The sequence below is a fragment of the Nyctereutes procyonoides genome, unplaced genomic scaffold (genome assembly GCF_905146905.1).
Source record: "Nyctereutes procyonoides isolate TBG_1078 unplaced genomic scaffold, NYPRO_anot_genome, whole genome shotgun sequence".
In the NCBI taxonomy this organism is placed as follows: Eukaryota; Metazoa; Chordata; class Mammalia; order Carnivora; family Canidae; genus Nyctereutes; species Nyctereutes procyonoides.
Window position 1 is genome coordinate 41209677 of NW_026575020.1, and position 20841 is coordinate 41230517.

Genomic DNA, 20841 nt, shown 5'->3' on the forward strand with positions numbered 1-20841 from the left:
AACTGCAGTTACCCTCTTGGTTCGTGAAGGACTGGGGCAAATAAGCACCAGGCAGGGCAGACGTTTTTGTAAGGGTCCAGATCTGCAGAAGAATGAATCTAAGGAATTCTATGGTGCTAACTATTCAGTGATTACAGCTAATTTTAGTAGTCTGCCCCCTAGGACATTGAGTCCCACCTTTATTATTAAGTTTTTAATTATAATTCTAGTGTAGTTAACATACAGTGCTACTGTATGTAACATAGTTTCAGGTGTGCAACCTAGTGACTCAACAGTACCATACATTACTCAGTGCTTGAAATAAATGCACCACTGAGTCCCACTTTTATTTTTTTATTTTTATTTATTTATTTTTTAAAGATTTTATTTCTTTATTCATATGAGAGAGAGAGAGAGGCAGAGACACAGGCAGAGGGAGAAGCAGGCTCCATGCAGGGAGCCCGATGTTGTACTCGATCCTGGGTCTCCAGGATCAGGCCCCAGGCGGAAGGCACTAAACCACTGAACCCCCTGGGCTGCCTGAGTCCCACTTTTAAAATGGAATTATGTAATGTTAGTCAAGTCATTTAACTCTTCTCTGCCTTGTTTTCTTCATCTAGAGAAGGTCACTAAGGGCTTTATGGCCAAGTGAAATTTTCTAATCCCTTAGCAGAATCTTACCTATTTATGATTTGGAAGAGACTAGGGAGGCAACATAGTGTGGTGGCTTTTGATCCCAAAAGACTTGGGTTCAGATAGAGCTCTAACATTTATCAGGTGATCTTACACACATTTCCTGAGGCTTTTTGAGTCCCACTTTTCTAACTTCTCAGAATGCAGAACAAATACACGCTGATCTTGTGAGCAAAAGGATCTCAAGAGCCCTTGGTTTGTTTTCTAGTATGCGTACTGCCTGCTGCCTCCATCACTGCCTACTCCCCAATTAGGGTACAAGAAGCAGGGTAATCCACCCACTTTCATTCATGTTTTCCAAGTCTTCCATCCTCTAAGGAGTTACTCAGTTCAGCCTCTTCTGTAAAGACATTATAATAGTAGAGTTAAATCTTCTTGGTCCTTGACTTCTGTTAACTGTAATTCTACCTATCCTTTGCATTCTCTTAACCTGTTGTTTGAGAGCACAGATGACCTGAGATAGGAGATCATGTCTGAGGTTGTAGGAAATGTTTTTAAGCAGCCTAAAGATTCTGTTTATTTTTTTTAATAAAGATTTATTCATGAGAGACCCAGAGAGAATGGTAGAGACACAGGCAGAGGGAGAAGCAGGCTCCATGAAGGAAGACCGATGTGGGACTCCGTCCCAGGACCTCAGGATCACGCCCTGATCAAAGGCAGGCGCTCAACCACTGAGCCACCCAGGCGTCCCAAGATTGTGTTTACATTTAGAATATCCTTTCCATTTCCAAGATTAAGGCTTAAGTACCCTTGGTGTTAGGAGAAGAAAGATATGACAGCTCTAGCAGTCTCTCCATTACACCTTGTGTCAATCTGCAACTCTTTCTGGGGTTCCTGGTTTTTGCACTGAGGTTCCAGGAATCCTGGAAACCCACCGTAGAAGAGGAGGAGGAGGGGGGGGGGGAGAAAGACTGGTTACAGTTGAAGAAAGCAAGCTAGTGGGGTAGAATAATGCCTGTCCACTTGTACTCACCTCTGCTGATGGGAAGGTGTACCTTTAAATTTTGTCTGTATTGATAGAGACATAGTGATTTTTTTTTTTTTTTTGCTTAGAGAAACCTTTGTTAAAAATGATTGTTTTAAGTGCAAGAAAAAAAGAAGAATATGGAACCTAAGTGGAGGTGAAATAAATATGCATGTGTATATATTTATAAATATGCCTACTTTTTCCCTTTTCTTAAAATGGCAAAAAGAATATCTGGGGAACAGAATGTACTTTACAATCCGGTCTTCACCTTGTTGGAATCTGGGGATTCCTCTTAATGCAAAAGGCATGCCTCTTTCATTGTTAGTATAGCTCTGATTTCCATTTTAAATTTAACGGGGACTAGTTAAGTTAGTGTAGTGGCAGGTATTTGGTAAGACATAACTGTTACATAGCATCTTAAAAAGTGTTTGGCTTGAGCCACAAAGGGTCCTGGGGAGCTTTGTGTTTTTTATTTCTTATTTTCATATGCCTTAAGTAACCTTAAGAGGACATGATATGGGTAAAATAGCCATTGTAATTTAGAAAGGAACATGCTCAAATCCCTGTCTCTCCTCCATCTAATGAGTTCATGTAAAAAATATATCAAAAGAAATACTCATAGCAGAATCCTCACATTTCAAAGGGTAGTATATTTATTATAAGAACTGCTGATTCATTAGGAATGCTTCCTAATTCGAAGAGCAACAGCTGCTTCTGGTTAGAATAAACTCCATCTCTTTCGTGCGCTGTCTCTCCAAGGGGATGTGAAATTTTGGTTTAAGATTTTTCTCCTGCTTTAGTTTTCTCTCTCCCTTTCTCACTCTTTCCTCAATTAGGATGCGTTATCTTTTTCAGTGTTCACACGATTTGAATAAACCACTGTACTCACCCCCACCTTTAAAAATGACTTTAAGATTACAAATGCTAAGAAAACTCTTCTGATAATGCGTTTTGTTTGCGTTCACAGTGGCAGTGGAGTGTATTGTGCAGCAGTAAAGAAAAAAGTTGAGACATGTTGCAGTTATGAATTCTAAGTGCAATAATTTAAAATACAGGGAGCATTTGAGAAACTACCATTGTCCGTTAAATGAAACCACTGTATTAATGTATCATAGCATGCTGTTATAATCACTTTTCTCCAAATACCAGCTTTTTGAAAGAAACATGGCTATATTTTTTTATACAAAATCTGAAATCGTGTAATTGAATGGCTTGGCAGAATAGGTAAATGAAAGTAGCAACTTGCATTCAAATATGTCTCTTTGGTTTGTAATGAGCTGATTGAAGTTCACAGTTGTAAGACTTGCCATTTTATTTCCTGATTTTACATTCTGGACCCAGACAAAGGTGCCAGTTTTTTGTATTGAAATAGGAAGAAGAAGGAAATTGTTTGTAAGGATCAGCTCTTTTTGGGGATCACTATTGGATTCTGTGCTGCAGTAGCTTTTACTCAACTGTTCCTCTGTAAAATAAGGAATCATCTAATATGACCATTTCTATTTAATTTTAGAATTATTAACAACCCTTCTTAGGGCTTAAAGAAATTCTGTCACATGTGATGGAGTTGGTCGTCTGCCACATGTGTACATGTTCACGTGAGAGAGATAATTGGTGCTTGTGCATGCTTCTCTTATAGCACTTATCTTCGTGATTACACTTGTTGATTTATGCGTCTGATTTCCCCTTTGGACACTGAACTCCTGACTGCGCCTGATTCACCTGTTAGCCCCAGGACCCAGCAAAGAGCCTCCCAGTCAATAAATGTTTGATGACCAAATGAACCATAGAATACAAAGCCAAGGGCAGCCCCGGTGGCTCAGCGGTTTAGTGCCGCCTGCAGCCCAGGGTGTGATCCTGGGGACCCTGGATCGAGTCCCACATCAGGCTCCCTGCATGGAGCCTGCTTCTCCCTCTGCCTGTGTCTCTGCCTCTCTCTCTGTCTCCATGTCTCTCGTGAATAAATAAATAAAATATTAAAAAAAAAAAAGAATACGAAGCCAAATGGTTGTCCGCCTAAATATCAAAATACACATTAAACAGGTCATCAAGTTTGAAGCTAAATGGATATTATTTTAAATCCTGGTTGTTACGGGACTATGGGAATTCCATGTGGAATCCAATTAAAATTTTGATGTTTCAGGACAATTCTAAGTATTGAAGACCACCACCATCACTACTCTCAGAAAAGAGAATCTGTTTTTTTTTTTTTTTTTTTTTTTGAGAATCTGTATTTTTTTGCGCCCTATTTGGTAGGAAGCACAGCAGAAAAGAGTAATACTGAGAGATTGCAGAGCCATTCATGATACCTACTTCTGGGTTTGTCGGGATGTCCTTTTGGCTGTGCAGGAAAGGCTCTGGATCAATTTCTTTCACTGCTCCAACTCATTCCTGCTACGAAATAAGAGGGTTAAACAGTTTAGAGCAGCTGGCTGCTCTTATACTTCCTTTGTCTCTCGTGGGTGGGCCAGGTGGCAGAGAACTTGGGTTCTGCTTTTTCTGGTCATAGAGCAATCTTTTGTCACTGCCCATAGTATTATGGTCAAACCTCTGGGCTGGTCATAGGTTTCTTAACTAGGAGAAAGCATGCCATACATAATACAGAGGTATAACACCCTTAAGCCCGGTGTAGACAGACTAGTTTATCTCATTGACCTGCTTCCATTCTGTCTTTGAAATGAAACCTTTATCTTGTGTCAAATGGAAAAATATTAATAAAATCCCTATTGACCGTAGCTTACTCTTTTGTGACAAATATAATCTTAAAAGTAACTGTAAAGAGTATACATATGTTTGTGGCTCTTAACATTTTAAAGACATTTAAAATAATCCAGAATATGGCAAGAACCACTCCATCGCTTGAGAGATCAAGTAGACCTCTTCTGTCTAACAATCATAACAGCGGCTACCTTTTTTGAGTACTGGATACAATCTGTGAACTGTAGTGGGCATTGGTATTATTTACATTAAGTTATTAGTGCTTAATTTGTTCCATACCGTGGCCTTGTTGGGTCAATAGGAAGTGGCGTCCTTTTAGGGTGCCTGGGTGGCTTAGTGGTTGAGCATCTGCTTTTGGTTCAGGTCGTGATCCTGGGGTCCTGGAATCAAATCCTGCATTGGGCTCCCTGCAGGGAGCCTGCCTCTCCCTCTGCATTTGTCTCTGCCTCTCTCTACATCTCTCATGAATAAATAAATTAAATATTTTTTTTAAAAAAAAAGTGGTGTCCTTTTGCAGAGAAAGTAGGCTTGGAGAGGTGAAGGAATAGCTCAGAGGAAGCCCTTTGATAGACGGGGCAACTACACGTTTTGCTCCCAGCTGTCCAACTCAACCTTCTCTCCCACCATGTCACACAGTGATGCTGCTTCTGAAGGGAGTTGACTTGTCAGGCCATCCTTTGCCTAATAGGAGCTCTCTCTCTCTTTTTTTTTTTTTTTTTTTTTAGCTCTTCTACTAGAGCCAAATTCTGTTTTTAATTGCATCATCAGTAAATTTAAGTAATTAAAAGAGCACTGACAAAAACCTTCCATTTTAGAACCTTCTTCTTCCTTGAGAACTTAGGTCAGCTACATGGGTCTTAAGACTTCTGAGTTTATCTGCATCCTACTTCCCCTTTCAATTCCTCTTCTACTCTATTAAAGTGATATTCTAAAAAGATAAATCTAATCAAATCCCTCTGCTTAAAACTCTGCTTTTAGGAGAAGAGTTAAACTTCTTAGTCTTGCACATAAAACTTACGAGCTGATCACTTCAGCCTTCTCTAGTGTCATCTTCTGCCAGGATTTCCCTTCCCCTGTCCCTGTCTCCACAAAATGTTAAATAGAGAAACATCTTGCCCCACCTTTAGGTGATATCCAACCACTTCAAGCATTTATTGTTCCTTGTCTCTCTGCCTCTGGAAAATTTTGTTATCTCCAAATGGAAGTGTTCCTTTATTTCATCTAACTTATCTTCCTCATTTAGCTGATGCCCTGGTTTAGTCAAGACGTGCTCTCCTTCCATGTTCCCATAGTACTTGGTGCCCCCCTGTATCACAGCATCCTCATGTTGCATGGTGATGAACTGTTTACATGTCCATCTTCCCCTAGGAGATCTAGGTTCCTTGAGGACAGGCAGCACTATGTCTTGTTCATGTGTTTATCCTGGCTGTCTAGCACAGGGCTGGCACATATTGATGCTTACTAAATGTTTATATAAATGACCCAGCCTTAATGATCTGGCCTCAAAATCTAACAGGGAAAAATAGATTCTGACCCTTTTTCTTTACCCTCTCTTAACTTAGGGTGCCCTTAGATACTGCTAAGTGAGGGTGTCTCACTTTCTGAGACCGACTAGAGTTTATTGAGGCTGACTGTTCCCACATTAGGAAGGTCACTGAAATCCTTATTGGCCAACCACCCTTGCCCTTGAACTGAGATCAATAATAAGCATGGTGCAGTGGAAAGAGCATGAGACTCTGACGTGACCAGTTTGCTAAAGAGTGCTAAGTTCCATTTCATCCAGAGAGCCTATAGGGGAATTGAGTCATCACAGTTATTAAGCACACTTAAGGAAATGAGAAGATAGGCTTTTGATTCCCCTCTCTCTGATCAAGAATCCTCCCAGCCACCCAACAAGATGACTTGGAAGTTGGTAGGCAAAGAGGAATTACACACGTGGCTCTTTTTTTTAAAGTAAAAAAAAAAAAAAAGGAATATGTATTGATTGTAAAAGTTTGAAGAATATAGGAAAACACAAAAATGTAAAGTTTTTTGTACATATTACAGAGCCTGCTTTACGTTTTAAAAAAGATTTACTTATTTGAGAGACTGTGAGTGTGGGGGAGTGGGCAGGAAGGGGCAGAAGGAGAGGGAAAGAATCTCAAGCTGGCTTCACGCTGAGCAAGGAGCCTGACATGGGACTCTCACAACCCTGAGATCATGACCTGAGCCAAAATCAAGAGTTGGACACTTAACTGACTGAGCCATGTGCCTCTAAAGCCTGTCTTTTTTTTTTTTTTTTTTTTAAGATTTTATTTATTTGAAAGAGAAAGAGCATGAGGGAGGCAGGGGTGCAGGTAGAGGGAGATGCAGACTCTGTGCAGAGCGTGGAGCCCAATTCAGGGCTCAATCCCAGGACCTTATGATCATGACCTGAGCTGAGACACTTAACTGAGTAAGCCATCCAGGCACCTCCCCAGGGCCTGCTTTTATATCTAAATGTATTGTAAATATTTTTCTGTGTTAAAATATTTCTTCCATAGTCTGGTTTTAATTAATATATAATATTCCATCATTCTGGTAGTTCATAATTTATTGTGTACTTAAAAACTGGAACAATTTTTTCTAATTTTTAAAACACTGCATGCTCAATACAAAAGCCATAGAAAATGGAGAAAAGAATATAAAAGAAACGAAGATTATCTACAAATCCCACAACCTAGAAATAACCCTATTAATTTATCTTCTAGTCTTCTTATGAGTGTATATGATTGCCTGTGATACATAGCTGTAAGCATTGCTTCCTTTCAATCTATATCATTTCGTGGATATTTTCCTGTATCGTTAAAAGTACTTTAAAACCAGGATGCCTGGGTGGCTCAGTGGTTGAGCATCTGCCTTTGGCTCAGGGCATGATCTTGGGGGTCCTGGGATCAAATTCCCCATCAGGCTTCCTTCATGGAGCCTGCTTTTCCCTCTGCCCATGTCTCTGACTCTCTCTCTGTTTCTCATGAATAAATAAATAAAATCTTTAAAAAAATTGTTTTTAAATCCTCATTTTCCATTTCCTGGAGTTACCGTAATTTATTTAACCATTCTCTTACCACATGTTTAGGTGTGTGTATGTATGTATTGCTATTATACATAATAAAGAGCTACCACTTAAAATATATTCCCCCCCAAAATAAAGTCACAACATTTCATGATAGTGAAAATGCAGTAAAAATAATTCATGTATACATTTTCTGACCTTCATTTTAATGTTCTTTTAGTAGTTACTCATCGAAAGACACCTTTCTTGCTCTCTTTCATACTACATGAGTTTAAGAATTTATATCAGAAAAACCTATTTCTTCCAGGCTTGCTGTTTGAGCCTCTTTTCTCTAAAGGTTACTTTTTAGGGTTTCTTTTGAGAGAGACACACAACTGGTAGTGTCACTGGGGATTTAAGACTTACAACTTATTTAATCAAATGCTTCACCTTCCTCTAAGCTACCGTATTTTGAGGGAGTTTAATAACACCAGTTTTAGGGGCTCCTGGGTGGCTCAGTCAGTGAAGCATCTGCCTTCAGCTCAGGTCATGATTTCAGGTCCTGGGATCAGGCCCCACATCAGGCTCCCTGCTCAGCAGGGAGTCTGCCTCTCCCTCTCCCCCTTTCCTGCTCCTGCTCGCATACGTGCTCGCTCGTGCGCGTGCTCTCCCTCCCTCTCTCTCAAATAAATAAATAAATAAATATTTTTAAAAAGGGTTTATTTATTTATTTATTTTTATGAATTTATTTTTTATTGGTGTTCAATTTACCAACCCAGTGCTCATCCCGTCAAGTGCCCACCTCAGTCTTTTTTTTAAAAAAAATACAAAACACACCAGTTTTAGGCTTTTATAATATTGTTAACTGCCTTTTTAAGGTTTATGATAAAGCATTAAGTCAGAAGTACAAATATGGTTTAAAGAATAAGAAGTGACTGAGAGATAGATGTAGGGGTTTGGTTTGGCTTTGCTTTAAGTCAGGGCAAGAAGACAGAGTGTGAGTAATGGCACGTTGTTTCAACCTGATCTCCCTGTTAGTGGACCGGTAGCTCCTCCAGGGCTGGGGATTAGGCCCGCCCAGCCTGTGAAAATGCTCCCTTGAGGAAACCATTTCTTCCTGTGGCTGTGTTACGTGGTCATGGTGCAGAGGGAATGCTAACCTCGCCTCCTGAGGGTAGGGGCAGTTGCTGCTTCTCATATTTTTCAAATTGTGTTTTTGTTACCTCTGTCTGATGCCGTAATGGTTTCACATACAAGTCTGAACCAAGAACCTACTTTCGTGGAAGCTATGCTTTATTCACCTCTACCCAGTGCTTGGCCTGTATTAGGCAACCAAACAAATGAATTCAATGGCTGTTCTGTTCTGACAATTTGAAAACACCTAATCAGATGTAAAGTGTACATGCTATCTGGTGTGCATTTCACTTCATTGATACCATTCCCTGAGAGAGATTTTTTTTTTTTTTCCCAGAGAAGAGCCTATTGGTGTAGTAAGTCACACAGATGTGCAATTAAAATTAACCCTGATCTACTCTGTGGCTGTGTGACTCTGACCAAGTTACTTGCCCTCTCTGTGCTTCAGTTTCCTCTTTTGTTGTCTGGGGATATGATAGTACCTATTTAACAGAGTTATGATGAGAGATAAATAAGCAAATGCATGTAAAGTTCCTGACGTGTGATAATTCCAGAATAAATGGTGGTCTCTACTGTTATTATTTTCATGTTTGGTGTATGATGAGTAGCACAGCAGTAAAGGTCCTTGGATCTGGATGGGTCTTGCAGTTGGATAGATTATACTGTCCTGTTCAGCAGGGTGGCTGTGTCTCTAGGTGATTAATTTTGTACAAAGAAATCTGCTTCCCTCAGCCTGGCCCAGGTGTGCTACAAAATGAGAGAGCAGTAGAGGCTTTCACCAGGGTAGGAGAATCTGGTGGGCAAGACAGATACCTGTGGCAGAATGAAGCAGGGGAAGGGCTGCCGGCCTTACACAAATTCCTGTTTTTCCTTCCCTCAAAACCTTCAGTCTCATTTCTAAGAACATTTTGGGAGCAAATTCTTGGTGAGAGAGTTGCTCTGTCACAAAAGGTAACTCGAGAGCAGTTTCCTGTCTGTCCAGCTCTTAGTAAGGTCCTGCTTTGTACCCAAAGGAGGCTTTGAACATCAGCTGTCTTGAACAATCTCTAGTCTTATCACTTATTTTAATGTTCCTTGCACAGGTCACTCTTGGATGTGGTGCTCTGGGCAATCTCACCCCAGAATGCTTCCCTTCCTTTATTTAACCTCTGACCTGTGAAAACAAGAGTTAATCAAGAGTTCTAAGGTAGCTAAGAGGAAGGGGAAGTGTTTGGTTACAAATTAAATATGAACAAGTCATAAGTCATAAATCCCTAGTACTGCTACCAGTTGTGTGTCTCGAATTGCATATGGTACAGGGTGTTTGGTTTATAAATTCAGGTTCAGGGCTCTCTGATTGCTTGGGGTTAGGCACTAGGTTAGTTTTCTTTTGGTCTAAAAACTCTTGGCCTTTTAAAACATTACTTTTATTGGATCAGCTACCTTTATATCCTACTTTCTCTCCATGTGCCTGTCTGTCCTCCTTCCTTTCTTTACCTGTCTGCCTGCTTGTGGTGATTGGTGTGCTGTTCTGTGAATTGAGACAGAACTGCTTCCCTGAAAGAAGTTTAGCATATGGAAGAAGTTGCCAAGGAAAGGCATTGAAGCATAGAGTGTAAATGGGTTTAAGAGACAGCCAGACACTTTTATAGAGAGATTTGCGATTGAATGATATAGCATTTGAGCAGAGATCTGGGGTGGAAATGAACTTAAATGAGTGCTATTTGTGGAAAACTGAAGCCCTGTCTAATCTAGCATTTCCTTAATTGTCACCATAAGCATACATTTAAAGCTTTATACGTTAAATTTAAAAAGGCAACCATAGTCTGTTTAAGAATCTATGACACAGGCCATGATTTTTCTAGGTAAGTTCTTAAAAGTACACATCTAAGGTAGCAGAGGCATTGGGTCTTGATTTTAAGCCCTAGAAACCTAAAAACTTAAAAAACATTGAACATTTTAAGTCAAGCTATTTGTGCTTCTGAATCTAACATGTACGCTAATACCTAAAGCAGTAAAGAGCTGACACATGACTGGTGTCCCTGGGGCTGGCAAAATAAGAAAACATGCTGAATGGTTGGGAGGCAGCCAAAGTTGGATTGCTCAGAACACTTAGAGCAGAAGGACTTTTAGAGGCGTGCTTTCATTTATCAGGGCATTATAGTGAGAATCACAAGGTAAGAATTTTAAATCCTAATTTCAGGATTGATCATTACATTTGATCATGTTGTGAAACTCATAATGTGTTGCGTGGAGCAAGGATGATAGAAATCATACAGGACTAGTTTTGTGTCTGAGTTGTGCTTTTAATAGCTGTGTTGTCCATACATCACATCACTTCTCCAAGACTTAGTTTTCTCACCCATAAAACGAGGTGAAGAATCTTCTTCTAGAGTTGTTGTAAAGAATGATATTTCAGAGCCCATGAAACTTGGTCAGTGTTTTTCCCCTTCCTCCATTAGCTTTCATTTCTTAGCTCTAAAATGAGAATAGCGTCAAATGGTGTCTTGGTGGGTTCATTAATTTTATTTACTCCTGAAAGTAGGACAGGAATTCTTGTGTAGCGGTTTCTTCCCCTTGTTGTGTTTTTTTTCAGCAGAGACAATGTATTTCTCTTTTAGTCCGTGAAAGATTCTGTGGGGTGGGCCTTAGTTAGAATCTCACTAACCCATTATATTACATTACAGTAGCAATTTAAACATAGAATAAGATGCTCTGAATGGGGAAAAAACTTGCAGGTGTGTGAATACAGGAGCGGGCAGCATCATAAACTCTCTTAGGAAAATGATGAAAGGCCTATGTGCTCGCCCTCTCTGGGCTCAATGGAAAATATCTGAGAATTACACTCAATTGGCAGTGCAGGTGTCATTACTCCAAAGATCCTCTGTTACCAACACTTCACCGGTGATAACAGAAAAGTGCCTCTGTGCTTTCCTCCTGAGCAATCTCCCTCAATCACAGTAACACTGTCATAGAAAAGAAGACGGCAGATCTGCTCTCTAAAAGCAACAATTATTGAATACCCATCAAGAGAGAAAAGAGCCTTATTACCAAAATCAAATCTAAGTGTGTGTTTGGGTAGATTAATATAAGCACAGATGTTTTATGGGAACTTTTTGTGTTTTTTCCTAACGCAAATTAATATTTCTACTTGTTCGGTACATGCAATACATTTTCCTGCATAGATGTATTAGGTATGACAATGGTATGCTAATTATGGACATAAATCAGATTTTTGAGCTTAACTGGCTACCATAATAAATTTACAATTTGAGATCAGCAGCTATGAGCAAAGCAGAATGCTCAGATTGAGTGAGGCTGGCTTTGAGCTCCCAAAGGGGGTTGTTTGTTCTCCTATTTAGGTTCCTCTGACTTTTGATGTTACTAGCACCGAGTGTGATCTTATCTGGGTAAAAAGGTTTACTCTGTTCCAGGCACAGTGGTAGGTGCACTCACATGTGTCACCCTCACAACAGTTGTGTGAGAGAATAAGTCGTGGATCCACATTTCATACATGAAGGAGGCAAAAAATGGCAGGGGCCACAGCTAGGGCTGGAACTGATACTCAAACTCAGGTGGGTCTTCTGATTGCCCTTTGTGTTAAGTTTATCAACCAAGTGTCATTTCTGTGGGAAGACTTCCAGAACTTCTCTGTCCCTTTTACACACCTCCGTCATAACATAGACCCTGTGCTGTTGATGTCATCTGCCCATGAGTCTGCTTCCCTCATTAGACTGTGAACTCCCCAAATGCTGGGACCTTGGTCTTAGACTTCATGTACCTCACACAGTTCCAGGCATACACTGGATGGGTCTTAATAAGTGTGGAGAAATCTGCAGTTTGATGGATGATTGACTGCAGCATTTGCAGAATGAATGGTCTAGAAATGTGTGATGTTTGGACTGGAAATGTCACTTCAATTTTAAGTTCCAGAAAGCTTTTATTGAAGCTTAATGTGGTTAGCTCAAGAGGATGTGGTGTGCTTTTCTCATAAGGCGGAACGTATATACCTTGGTGCTAAGGCTGGACCTTACACTTCCCACTTACTGTGGACCAACACACATGGATGGTTTTCTTGTGCTTTCAGATAGGAATGCTCATTGGCTTAGTATAATGGAGGAGAAGATCTGTCTTATAGAAGGCAGTGTTGTTGATATCTAGGGTGTTCTCTACTTCCCACCTCCAGTTAGGATTGAAGGGGGAAGGCCTGAGAAGCCTAGGAGTGGAAGACAGGAAAGCTCATAGTAGAGCTTCTCTTCAGAAAGATAGGAAACAAGAATATTCTTCTGAAGAGCTGGAGGAATGAGTTAGAGATGGGAGAAGAAGGAAAAGTTTGGAGCAGACTCTTTCTGGAAAACTTGGCCTGATGCAGTGACAGAGGATTCTGTCACCCGTGCTTGAAAAATTAAGTTGCCAAATTAAAATAATCAGTTGGTTTTGTGACATTTTTGCATAGTACTTGAAGGAGGCACCCAGAAAGTAGAAAATGATGTTTACTTGTATTGGAGGGATAGGCAAGGGGCAAGACTTAACTTTGTGGGTCCTTCCTGCTCTACTTTGACTCTTTATTCTAATTATTTGTCACAGGCTCCAGCGGTCCATTAGCAGGTGTCATTTTTGGTTTTGGATCATTTTCATAAGAGTTAGTTGACTGTTACTCTAACGGTGATGGACTTAATAGAAACTTAGTTAAAAACTACAGGCAGAGACAGTAAAAACTGTCAAGGGAACTTACCGAATGCCTAACAGGTGCCAGGCACACATTAGAGATTAAACAGTCAACACAGCCATGATCCCTGCTCTCACAACTCTGCTCTCACAGAGTTGACACTAATGGAGAAGACAAAGAAAAGAAGCATGCATTATAAACTATGGTGAATCTGCAAATAGGGTTAGCCCAGAAGGGCCTCACATTCTGGGAATAAAATGTGTCTATTTAAGTGGGGATCAAAATTTTATAGTAAGAATGAGGGGAAACTTTATTAGGATTTTACCGAGAAAAAAAGAAACTCAAACTTTGGAAATAAATTGATTTCCAAATCAATTAATGAGACAATGATGGTTTTGTCTAATGAGACAATAATGTTTTTTTTTTTTTTAGGGGAGAGGTTATGATTTTTCTGACCGCAGAACACTATATGTTTGACTTTTTCAGCATAATCATAAAAAGAGTAATTTTTCTAAAGGTATTAGAGGACTTCCTCAATTTCCCTCAGGCCTCTCTTAATCCTTTGATATTGAGTTCATTTTCTTTTGATGTGACTCTTGTGCCACCCTTCTTGATTTTCTTGATTTTTCTCTGTCCCATGTTACCTGGTCTGATGTTGCCAGGCCTTCATTTGTTGGCCACTTTGCTGCAAATCTGAGCAGGTGTCCATCATCTCATACAGGGGCTTTATGAAATCCTGCATCCTTTGCAATGGTCGTAGTTTTATTTACATTTTGTTGTAGATGTTTGATGAAGAAGATATTGACAGAGGAGCAGGGAAAGATGGTAGGTTACACCAGAAGGGCTGAGTGGGGGACTTACTGGTTTAAGTGGCCACATCATTCATGAATGTTTTCCTCTTATAATGCCTCATGCTTTCCTATTCATTCTGGTGACTGCAGGGCATGAGGAATTCCTGAACAGGGTCCTGAAGGCACCTCTGACCTAGACAGAATCCAAAAGAGCTTTCAAAGCTGAGATTGGCAAGAATGTTAGACAGAGAGGGATAGGAAGAATATTCCGGGCACTGGATTGGGTGTATCTCCATACTTCAATTACAAAGTGTGGTGTATATCGTATAGAAAAGGAAACTGTGTCTTTGAGAGATTGCTTTCCTGAGGTATCACAGCTAGAAATTATCAGAACTGAGATTCACCCAGGCTTATTTGATGCAAGTCTGTGTTGTCTCCAGCATATGCCATGCCGCTCTGCTTTTTTTTAAATTGGAGGGTAAGTTGTTTTTTGAAAACTTTAAATACTGAATGCCAAATAGCTTTAACCAAAGGATGTATTCTCATCTGATGAATCTTGGCAAAAGGGATACCTCTCTTGGAGTACCCAAGATGGAGTTTTAAGAGCTCCTCAGGCTGTGGAAATCACTGTGAAAAATTGAAAGACCTTTTTCTATGTCATTCTTCTTTGCTTTAAACTCATTCTAGACATAAGTTAAAAGCAGCTCTATGCTACCCAGGGAGGTACTACTTCATTATATTTCTAACATAACGGTGTTTGAGTGTTTAAATGTTAAAATTTTATTATAAAGTACTTCTCTGTTGACTATTTATATTAGAACTAGAACTTACATTGATCTTTTTAAAACTTACATATACAAATAGATTATCTAAGATTTTCTTTTTAGGGTAACAAAGTAGACATCTTCTGGTAAGGTTGAGATCCACTGGACTATGCTGAAGAGAGAAATAATCACTTTCTACCTAGTTCTAAATACTGGTCCTCAGAATGTTACTTCTCTTTAACCGGCCCTTTGGTCTCCCAGTGATTACAGAATATAGGGGAGGCCCATCAGTGTAGCATATAAAAGGCCCCTGGAGTCTGGCTCTTTTGACCCTACCTTGCCTTCTGTCCTGCAGCCTGCATACTTTTCTTTCTGGCTATTCCATCTGCACACAGTTCTCAGATCAGGCCTGGTGGGTCAAGCCTGCAAGTCGTTGCTCAGTGAATTTTTTTCCTGTCTCTAATGCAACTTTATCCCCACCCCTTCCAGCCTTCTTCCCATATACTGAGAATAACCTCTTTTGAAAATTTAACTGATGTTTAACCTTCTCTGTGCTTGGAGTATTGACTCCTACTGTTAGAACCAGCTATTCTGTTGTATGCCCCTTCCTATCGCCATGGTTTAAAATTTAATATTTTATTTTCCCAGCTCATATTATTATTCTGTATACTCTAATTGGTCTACTTATGGTATTTTTGGTGAAAAGAAAGACCCTTCAGATTATCTCCTCTCCATTTTTTTTTTCAGTTTTGAAACAATAATAAACATATAGAAGAGGTGCCTGGGTGACTCAGTGGTTTAATTGTCTATCTTTGGCTCAGGTCACAGTCCCAGGGTCCTGCGTTCCAGCCCCATGTTGGGCTCCCTGCTTAGTGGGGAGTCTGCTTCTCCTTCTCCTTCTCCCTCTGCCTCTCCCCCTGGTTGTACTCTCTCAAATAAATAAGATCTTAATATACATATATGTAGAAAAGTTGAGGGGCATCTGGGTGACTTAGTTGGTTAAGCGTCTGTCTTTGGCTCAGGTCATGATCTCGGGGTCCTGGGATTGAGCCCCACATCGGGCTGTTTTTCCCTTTTCCTCTGCCTGCCTCTCCCTGCTTATGTGCTCTCTTGCTCTCTGTGTCAGATAAATAAAATCTTAAAAAAAAATTGTGAATACAATGCAAATACCCCATTTGGGAGATGTTGCCAGAATAATACCCCCAAATACTTTAGTATGTATTTTTTTTTAAAGGAGACATTCTTGGGGCACCTGCCTGACTTAGTCTGTAGAGCATGTGATTCTCAATCGTAAGGTCATGAGTGAAGCCCCCATGTTGGGCATGGAGACCACTTAAAAACAAAACCAGAATATTCTTTTACATAACTACATTACAATCATCAAAATTTGAAAGTTAGTATTAGTTTTGACTCAATACTACCATGTAATACTTGGGCCCCCTGTGTATGTAGAGGCACATGTTACATTTAGTTGTTCGGTCTCTCTTTTTTTTTTTTTTTTGTCTTACTCTGGAATAGCTCCTCAACATGTCCCACAGTTCTTTTTTTTTTTTTTTTTTTAGATTTTATTTATTTGAGAGAATGTGCATGCAAGAGGGGTGGGGGTGGGCAGAGGGAGAAGCAGACTCCCCGCTGAGCAGGGAGCACAATGTGGGGCTCCAGCCCAGAACCCTGGAATCCTGACCCAACCTGAAGGCAGATGGTTAACCAAAAGAACCACCCAGGCACCCTCCTACACTTCTACGAACTTGACATTGGCTATTAACTTGTAGAAGATCCCTCAATTTGAATTTATCTGATGTTTCCTCAGGGTTGGGTTCTACTTCCAAGGCTAGAATATGATGAAAGTATTCTATATCATCTCATTGCACTATATCAGTTGGCACACTGTTTCAGTTTGTCACATTACTTGATTAAGGTCTTATCTCCCAGGCTTCTCCCTTCTTTTTCCCTTTATAATGTGCATTCAGAATATCATCATCTTATCCTTGTCAAATTTCTGATTCATTTATTTATATTAGCACAGACTCATGATTTCCTGTTTGTTTGTTTATTTATTTATTTATTTAAAGATTTAAAGATTTTATTTGTTCATTCATGAGAGACACAGAGAGAGAGAAAGGCAGAGACACAGGCAGAGGGAGAAACAGGCTCCATGCAAGGAGCCCAATGTGGGACCCGATCCCGGGACTCCAAGATCACGCCCCGAGCCAAAGGCAGACGCTCAACCACTGAGCCACCCAGGTGTCCCATATAATCTCTATCATAATTTGGTTTGATGCTCAGATTGTCACAGATTTTGTCAGCAAGAGCCCCTCCAAACTGGCTTTTGTGTCCCATTGGCATGTCCTAATTGTGTGTTGAAGCCTGCCTTTTTTCTAGTACAAGAGATTTCCAGTCCCAGCTCTGGAATCACACATTTCTTCAAGGAGCTCTGGTTCCTTTTAGTGGAGAATAGTACTTAGAAACCAAGATCTTGGCACTAAGAATGCTCATTATAATTGGGGTGTCTCTGCTCCCCTCAGTGGCTAGAGGTAGAGAATATATGAGAATATATGTGTGAATATATGTGTGGAGATAGATCTACACACACACACACATGCACATACATGCATTTGTATTCATTTCTTTTATCCATCTCCATGATTTCACACAGTTACAGCTAATTCCAATAGAACACCATAGGTTCATTCTTGTTTTTTTCCTGGTCCATATTTGTAACTCTCTTATCTGATAGTAGTAATGGTTTCCATTATATATTTACATGGTTGATCAGTCTTGATCAGACTCTGGCTACTGTAGCTCCTTTCCTCTGTGGCTGACCTTCTCACTCCACTTGGACTCTGACATCTTAGGCAGGGCTATTCCATTTGGACTCTGACCTCTTAGGCATCAAATCCTCCTCCTACTGTAGACCTCCTTCTCAACGCTTGGACTCTGTCTCACTACTCTTCATGGAAGCCCTCTTACCCACTTAGGCTCTGACATCCCACACTGAACTGCCTTCCAGATGTTCTTTTTATTCCTCTTAGGTTCTAACACCAGTCTAGTCAACTTCTTTCTCCTGACAGATGCCAGGCCTTGCCCCTACTTAAACACCCTTTCCCTTACTCTTGAGTTCTGACATTCCAGGCCAGACCTCTTTCTGTGTGGACACTCCTTATCTTGCTGGAGCCCTGTCTTTCCCTTATGAGGAAACTCTCCTCACTCTACTCAGACTCCAACACTCTGGTCCTGGTTGCTCCTACAGGAGGATATCCTCCTCCCTGTGCTTGAACTTTGACATTCTGCTCATACCTGTTCTCATAAATGACCACCTTCCTCAGCTTGGGCAGTGTGTGCCTCCATTGGTCCCATCACGCACACCCCCGCCTTGCTTGGGCTCATCTGATGGCTTTGAACTGAACTATTCGCAAGAGATAGGGAGAGCTTTTTAAAATTTGTGATGGTTTTCTATTAAAATACTTATGACACTGGAGTGGGATCCCATCATACATACAGTTACACAAGATCACTTAGATACGTGTACATACACAGAACAGTGGGAATGATTATCCTGACAGTCCATTCAGCAGAGTGAAATTAGAAATGCAGGTCATCTTTCCTCATCAGACTCAGTTCCTGAGGTCAGCTGGAGGGTAAGCAGCTCACCCAGCTGACAGATGGGAACATAGACAGTTTTCATTCAGTATGACCCCCAAACTCAGGCCAGCTACTTTGTGTCTATAAAACCACGTCTGCTCTATATTGGGGGCAATGTTAGGGCTTTTACGGGATTTTTATTTTTATTTTTATTTTTTTTTACCATGGGCCATTTGACTCTAAGCACTCTCTCTTGAACTTGCCCCTGTACATCTTACAAGGGCCTGTAATGGCTCGGGTCAGTGAGGCCAGGTGTGTGGGAATACTCAGATGCTGCCTGAGTTCTTCTCAAGTTCAAGACTTTGTATTTGCCTCACACAAAACAAAAGCCTCTCCATTTGCTCCATTTGACTGTTAGGCCAGGAAGTGATGGCAGAGCCTGGGACAAAGTTACCTGGGCCAGGTGAGAGAAGCATGGATGATGGCCAGTGCCTGGGAATCAGACTTGTCCCATTTTGGTTTTACCTCATCAAGGTTCTGCTGATTGGCCATGATAATTTTATAACTTGATTTAAAGTCCAAGCTAAATAAAGTCCTTCGAAAAGAGTTCCAACTTCCCTCACATGAACTGTTTTGTTGTGGATGTCTTTTTTCCCTACTAATGCCATGGCCTTCCTAAATGCAGGCACCTTTTGTTGTTTGAGCCCTAGCCTTGGACTGAGCCCAAGGGGTACTCTGCACTACAGACTTGAGTGGTTGCATAAAGGTAGCAAGTGAAGCAGGCCCAGAGATGTTTGGAACTCCTTTAGATGTTCAGGGATGAGCAGCGTAATGGAGTGTTTGTTTCCTGTCTCTGGACTAGGAAGTAGTGTTTACTCCATGATGACAGACACGCACAAAATGGAGTGGAGGTTCTCCATATCCTCACCTGCACCCTTGCAGCCAGGGCGAAGCTGTCGTGCCAGCACTAATGAAGCAGTACAGGAAACGCCACTGGATAAGGTTCAGCTGTGAACCCTGGCCTCCCAACAGGGGAAAAGAGGGATCCTTTGAAGAAGACGACAGCTGGGTTTTGGTTTCAAGACCTTAACACTGCCATCACTGGATATTCATCTGTCAGTGCACAGGGGACAACATGTGGGGAACAGTTGTGTCTGATCAGGGCACAGGGAGGAAGAAATGGCTGATCTCCAGGGTATCTACAAAACCTCCCATGGCTGAGTGTTCTGCTTAGTGTAGCCAAAAAGATTTGATTGGGACTAAGGTTGGAGCTGCATGTGAGAAGCTGGGCACTGTGCTACAGGCTCGGTGGCCCTACCACGTCCCTCACCTTCCCTCAGCCCCATAGCAGTGGAGGGTGCAGAGGCTTGGGGTCAAGGCCTGTGCTAGCTGGCCAGCCGAACCCGGTGGCAAAGACTGCTTCCACATATACCACAGTCTTTAATGATCAGAGAATCCAGCCTGCGCCATGTCACTTCATCAAGGATTCCTAAAATGACTCCAGTTTTTCTCTCATTTGCTTAACGCCATGATTTCCTTGCAAGAAAATATTTTCTCTTTGCTTCCCCCACGCATCTATCCCCTGCCCCCTTCCTGACTTGGAGTTGTTGGATTTAACTAGTGGTATTTTCTTTTTCAGGGGGAAAAATGTGTAACCCTTGGTTGAATTTGTTTACTAAGAGTCCTCTAATCTGGGCAAGAGTTTTCGTCTGAGGGGATTTATTGTTCCCACCATAATGGCTTTTAACTCAGCCAAGGTTTATTTAACAGAATAGGAAGGGAGAAACTTATCTCCTCCCTAATCCCTCTTGAATGTTTACATTGCTCTGCCAAAGTAAATGCTGTGGCAAGTGGCAGCAGTCATTTGCTGTGTAATAGTCAATATGCAGCTGCCAGAGCTGATTGAAACATATTAACATAAGTGATAATACTGTCATAGAAGTGAAAAGTTAAGTTGCTTATCAGTATATTTTGATAAGCTACTTAAATTTTACAGTAGCATGTGCTGGCCTCAGACAGACATTAATGATGGAGAACTGTGCAGTTTATCTGTGCTCTGGATTGCCTCTCACTTCATCTATTACCCTCGGCAGTACAGCTGGTAATCTGTACGAGGTGCTGATTTCCCTCTGCCTGGTGGGATCAGTGCTCCCCTGAGCATCAGGAATGGACCCCAGGAGCCCAGCAGGGTGGGCATGAGCAGGACAGCAGGAGCTTGGTACGATATCCTCCTCGCTTGACTATCTGTCCCTTTGGGAAAGTTTCTTATGGAGAGTAAAGCCTTTTAAATTAAGTGACAAAACTTCTTGTGGGGGTGGGGAGCGGAGAGAGAGTTCAACACCAGTTCTCGAACATTAACATGCCTTGACTCTTAGTGTTTGTTTAGTTGTGTTTGTTCAGTCAACACCGAGCACCGATGGTATGCTGGGCTCCATGCTTGGCCCCAGGAAGACGAAGTGAAGAAAGATGAGATCCTTCCTTCTCTGTTTGTGCACAGTCCGTTAGCAGAACAGACACACCATTGAGTGCCACATGGTGTGTGGAATGTTCAAATGGGG

At 41.1% G+C, this 20841-nt stretch overlaps 1 protein-coding gene across 6 annotated transcripts in view; it reads left to right on the forward strand.

Moving 5' to 3' along the window:
* DENND1A (DENN domain containing 1A) overlaps positions 1 to 20841 on the forward strand; it is a 506616-nt gene that overhangs the window by 216511 nt on the left and 269264 nt on the right. The gene's annotated exons all lie outside the window — the stretch shown is intronic.